The sequence below is a fragment of the Kogia breviceps genome, chromosome 3, assembly GCF_026419965.1.
Source record: "Kogia breviceps isolate mKogBre1 chromosome 3, mKogBre1 haplotype 1, whole genome shotgun sequence".
Classification (NCBI taxonomy): Eukaryota; Metazoa; Chordata; class Mammalia; order Artiodactyla; family Physeteridae; genus Kogia; species Kogia breviceps.
The window spans coordinates 15,936,350-15,942,349 of record NC_081312.1 but is presented as its reverse complement, the minus strand read 5'-3'; the positions used below and the strand labels follow the sequence as shown (position 1 = coordinate 15,942,349).

The 6,000-nt window shown below is 41.1% G+C and overlaps 1 protein-coding gene across 5 annotated transcripts in view; it reads right to left on the bottom strand.

Annotated features, from left to right (window-relative positions):
• Window positions 1-2,162: 2,162 nt before the first annotated feature.
• The window catches only part of GALC (galactosylceramidase), a 72,563-nt gene continuing 68,725 nt past the window's right edge, over window positions 2,163-6,000 (bottom strand). The window contains exons 19-20 of one of the 5 annotated variants that reach the window (XR_010839440.1): window positions 2,840-2,927; window positions 2,262-2,312 (exon numbers count right to left, since the gene is read on the bottom strand). The gene's annotated coding sequence lies outside the window, so the exon portion shown is untranslated. Of the gene's footprint in view, window positions 2,928-6,000 lie in introns of all 5 variants that reach the window. The other 4 variants (XR_010839439.1, XM_067027930.1, XR_010839441.1 and 1 more) reach the window with 4 other exon arrangements.

Here is a 6,000-nt window from a genome sequence, read left to right as displayed (position 1 = left end):
GCATCACGGTCTCCAACCCACATCCACTCAAAGACTTGAGCCCTAGATCAAGTCAGTGCCGTGGATCAGCTTTAGGGATTCTGTTCCAGACACAATGGCTTAGGTCTCGCTGCAGGAGTCTGCGAAACAGGATCTCATCGTCACCACCTAACACAGACTTCTGGCATTAGTAATGCCTCGGGGGGGAAATAAAAAATCCCATACACAAAAATAGAAAAATTCCGTCCCAACGAGGTGGAAGAGCAGTGCCTGAGGCATAGAAACCAGAGTCAGTTCTTGGGGCTCACTGCTCTCCTCTGCGTCTGTGCAAACGCACCATTTCCTCTGAAAGGTTTAGCATCATGGGAATAAACCCTGGAAATAAGATTTCAATGTCTCTCATCTATGATCTAGAAGCAATACACCACAGGATGGCATCTTCAAACGGAAAATACGGTTCAGAAGAAAGTCCCTTGACTCTCAAACAAGATAAGGTAGAAACTTCACTGCATAATTATTCTCCACTCAACCTCATTCTTTTCCTCCCCAAATACCCAACCATCTTTAGCTAACCCAGCAGGTCAGTCTTTTCCTATTTTATTCTTCCATTATCTTTTAAGGCTCAGTAACTTATCTTTAGTGCTGGATAACACGTCAGCTAGTCAGGCTTTTAAAATTCCCCATATTTAATCTAACAGTGGTTTTATACATTTCATATGATAATCAATGGCAACCCCGAAACCTCCAGCCTCCCTAGTAATTCAGGACGGAGTCAGACAGCGCAGTCCAGGTCCTAACACTACGTTTGTATGCTTGGGCACGTTTCCAAATTTTAGTTTTAAATATTAACTACCTCACTGGATAGTTATGAAGATGGAATGAGATAACCCATGACAAGTGCTTAACACAGTGCCTGCCACCTTGTAAACACTACGTCCACTCATCCAACAGCTATTTATCTGTTGTGTTCTGTAGTACGCATCACGGACCGGGCTAGGCACAACAGATAGAGTGATGAGGAAAATCAAACTTGATCCCTGCTTCCATGGAGCTTACAAACTAATTCTCAATAGATGCCGGCTTTTATTATTTCAAGATGCTGAGAGTGGAAATGATCCTTTCGCTGCTAAAAATAAATAGTGCGAGCAGTACAGCACGAATTTGCAGCTTTTTACTTGGGCTTGCTTATTCCCAGATGGCAGGTATTTGTAGAGTTAAGTTTCATGGAAAGAAACAAATGCAGCCCTGAAGGCCTGGATAGCTTTCTGACTTTGATTAAACTTGAAATGACAGGGTTTTGGGGGGGTGGGGGTGGGTATAGGTATAGGCTGAGACAACCAACTTCCTGCTTCCAAGAAGTCTTTGCAGTGCATTGTAACTTTTAAGTCACTTCGCGTCTCTGTGCTTTAGTTTCTTCCTCTGCCAAATGAAGATAATGTGCCAGACTCTAAGATCCCTGCCAGGTCCAACATTTTCTAGTAATTTTAAGTGCGTGTATGTGGCTTTTGTTTTTCCCTAAAAACAATGATGATTCAGGTCTCCCAGATTTAATATAACAGTACTGAAAATCACTAGGCAAAATGCTTTTTCACAGATTGAGATTTTAAATAACACTAACAAAGATAAGCACCAGGTGGCAGAGGCTGGTAGTTGTTGGCCCCAATATTCACTTTCCCTTTCTCCTGGGCAACTGAACCCAATTTTATTTGGAGTGTCAACGTTCACAGCTAAAAGGCCTTAATTCCCAACCTCTCTGGTGACTCTGGCTAGAATGTTAATAAATTCCAGTCAATGACATGTCAGTTGGTCTTTCCAGTGCATCTTCTCAAATGGGAAGGGCCAGGCCCTTTTTCCCCTCAGGAAGAGCAGTCAACAAGAAGCATATATGGGAAGAAAAATGCTACTGAAACATGCAAAAGAGTAATTTTCAAAAGTCAATTTTTTTTTTAGCAAGCTTTTTACTTAAACATCACCATAAACCAGCAAGCCATATGCACTCTCTTTAGAGGATTAGGTAAATGGTTCTTACACCCTTTATACTGCTAGGGGAGGGAAATGTCATCACAGAGTAATTGTAGGCTTTTCATTTGAGTTTCATTCACAAATGTTTATTTATGATCACTGAAGGTTTCCCACGCACTCTTCTATCCTCTATAAAAAATAGCCAAAACCCCTTGTGTTTTAAGTTACATTTTTATTAGAAAATGTAACGCAGTACTACAAATGGAAGATTTTATCTACTTCCATTTAAGAATGCCAAAATGCACTTCTATGATAAAGGCATCTGTATTAGAGTTCTCCAGAGAAACAGGACCACCAGGATATATATACATCTAGAGAGAGAGATCTATTTTAAGGAATTGGTTCACACAACTGGGAAGGCCTGGCAAGTCCAAAATCTGCCGAGTAGGCCAGCAGGCTGGAGACCCAGGGAAGAGTTGCAGTTTGAGTCCAAAATCCACCCACTAGCAGATTTCCCTCTTCTTTAAGGAAGTTCAGTCTTTTTTTAAATTAAGGCCTTCAGCTGACTGGATGAGGCTCATGCATGTTATGGAGGGTAATCTGCTTCACTGAAAGTCTACTCATTTAAATGTTCATCTCATCTAAAAAATACCTTCACAGAAACATCTAGAATAATACTTGACCAAATATCTGGGTATCATGGCTTAGGCAAGTTGACACATAAAATTAAATATTCTAGCATCTTAGGTAATTTTCTTTGCAAACCTTAATTATTTGCAAAGGTAATCACATTTAATGTAAATCTGTCACAGAGGGTATGCAGGAAGACACTTTGAGATGCTCTGTGGACTGGACTGGCCAGGGGAGGCTATACCTGAGAAACTGATCTTCAACTTACCCAGTCTACAGGAAATCCTCAAATGATCCTGGGTTTTTACCAGTTACAAAAAAGGAGTAGCCAGGCACACATCTAGTCTCCAGAGCAACTGGAAAGAGACAAGAAGGTAGAGATACCCTGAAACTCATTTGTAAACAATCTGACCATATTCCCATGCCTATTAGTATCACAAGCAGCTGAGAAATCTTATGAGCCTTCAGGGCCAGAAAGTGTGTGACCCCACCTGGGGTCCCCCAAACTGTGTCCCCCAAACTGAAGAGCCATACACAGGTAAGTTTAGTATCATTTACTTACTTTAAGGGAAATTGTATCCTCTGCCTATGTCTAATAAGGTCCTGCAATTGATTGGCTGACAGCCTGTTTGTTATCAACTAGAGCAGTAAATCCACTGCAGCAATATCATAAATGCCAAAGTCCACAATGATTCCCAAAGCACATGGTACCACCTTGCATTATCAATCTTTAACACGGGCTTAAAAACTCCCCACATTGTGTTCAATACATACCACACAATTCAAAAACATTAATCAGTGCAATCTGTTAAACAGACAGTTTTTTAACTGTCTTTCTAGTATAATCTTCCAATCACTGAATTTCACGCTTCCCTCCCTCAGTGAATGTGAAAATTATAAATATCCTGTTGGAATAAAATCACTTCAAGCTTCTCGCCCAACAATCCCCACAATTCCTCAAAGTGTTTGCATTTTTTCCTAGTTGAGTAACAATTATCAATTATATATATGGAGCATCAAGTTCAATTTTTTTTGGAGAAGGAAGAGGGAGGAAGAGAGAAAGAAGGAAAAAGAAGGTGGAAAGGAGGGAGAAGGAGGAAGAGAAGGAAGCGAAAGGAGAAGAGGTGGGAGGAGGAGGAGGAGGAGGTGTTTTAAAACAGTTTCAAATTATCCATGGGCTAGAATAAAGCAAAAAGGCTACTTTCAGAATAATAAAATCAAATTATAATACTTCTGACATACAGAGAAAAGAAGTATTTCTTTCAAGTGAAAGAAAAAGATCAAGATAAAAGAAAAATCAAGTGTTAGAAAGAATCCACCTATGAGCAAAACTGTGGCTTCTAAATCATGCCTCTTGATTACTGCTTGACTCTAGTCTAACTTATCACAATGTTTGGACACCATGATAGTTTGAAATATTACTAACAGTCCTGTGAGAATGATAAACTAGTCTTTTTTAAGCAGGTCACATATCTCGAAGAATGGAATCTGCCACAAAGCTTATCTATATTACTTTAGAATGAAATAAAATACCATTTGCAAAATGATTTCACTAGATGAAGCCATTTTGCTGGAGTAAAAATGTACAAGGCATTGTATGATCATCTGCACTATAGGAAACAATGGATAGCAAACCATAATGACTTGGAAAAGAAATTATCTCTTCAGGTAAGCAAGATTTGAATTAAATAAAGAAACGCAGATTTACAAGCCACAGAATTACAGAGCAAGAGCTGGAAGGAGTCTCAGCAACCAGCCTCGCTTCTTTGCTTATAGAAACAGCAGCTTCAGCCCAGAAGGCTTAAGAGATTCAATCAGCCAATGGGTAAGAGAGCAGGCCTTGAACCCAAACCTTAGGACTCTAGTTCAATACTGTTATCATGGCGCTCCTCCAGTGTGACTTTTAGGTGTCTGCTATGATCTGAATGTTTATATGTCTCCCCCAAATTCATATGTTGAAATCCTAATGCCCAATAAGATGGTATTGGGATGTGGGGCATTTGGGAGGTGATTAGGTCATGAGGGTAAGGGATTATTATTTTCATAAAAGGGCTCCAGAGAGATCCCTAGCCCCTTCCACTGTATGAGGACTCAGTGAAGAGCCGCTATGAGCCAGAAGGGGAGCCCTCACCAGAAGGGGAGCATGCTGGTGCATGGATCTTGGACTTCCCAGCCTCCAGAACCATACGAAATAAATGTCTGTTGTTTATAAGCCACCCAGTGTGTGGTGTTTCGTTCTAGCAGCCAAATAGCTAAGACAGCATGTGAAGTAACTTTAGCCATTTACAAAGTGTTTTCATCTAGAGGCTTGGTTTGTCTGCTTTAATAAATACAATTCATGGTTCCCAGTACCCATATATAAACACAGTGTATCAAATCAATCCTACCAGAAATCAAGTCCTTGTTGAGCATCTATTAATACTGTGCACCAATACAGGGAATGCAGAAGCATGAGACATTCTTTACCCAAAGGGTTAAAAGCTACTTGAGAAGATTAAAAGATGCCACCTGAAACAGTGTCAAAGTTATAATAACATGTGGTTCATATTATTAGTGTTAAAAGATTTTGGAAAAAACCATGAAGGCTAAATATTAAATTAAATGAATGGAGAGTTCCATTTTCAGCTATGAAAGAATAGTAAATAGAAATGGACCAGTCCTTCCGCTGTAACCAAGTGTTTCAGAAAGTAGACAACACATTCCAGGACTGTGATCCCTGAAAGAAGGGAAATAAATGAGGCAAGCCCTGTGATCCCCTATTTCTATGTGGAGGAATTTATCAGATTCCAGTACACAGAGGGAAAATACAGAGTATGGAGGCAGGGTCTTATAGAGCTGTGGAGATAAGGTTCAGAGTTGAAGGAGGCTGAGACACCTGAAATTTGCAGTGCAGAGCACCTGAGAGAAGGAAGCTACACAGAATGAGGTCCAGAAATCTGCAGAGGGGTCCATTTGCATCTTTGGCTCTAGGCTAAGCTATGTATTCATAGTGTGAATCTCCATGGGCCAGGCAAAGCATCACCAGGGACAGAATAGTTACAAAGGACCTATTAGCTGAACAACTATTAAAATTCTCACAGAGCTGGGAGATCCTCAAGATCTGAACTATAGTGGAGCTGTATAGTGGTGAACTCATTCAACTCCCAGAGAATTTCACGCTTTAAGAACAGGGCTATTATTATGGGGCTTCCCTGGTGGCGCAGTGGTTGAGAATCCGCCTGCCGATGCAGGGGACGCGGGTTCGTGCCCCGGTCCGGGAAGATCCCACGTGCCACGGAGCGGCTGGGCCCGTGAGCCATGGCCGCTGAGCCTGCGCGTCCGGAGCCTGCGCTCCGCAACGGGAGAGGCCACAGCAGTGAGAGGCCCACGTACCACAAAAAAAAAAAAAAAAAAAAAAAAAGAACAGGGCTACTCCAGACCTGGAGTAAA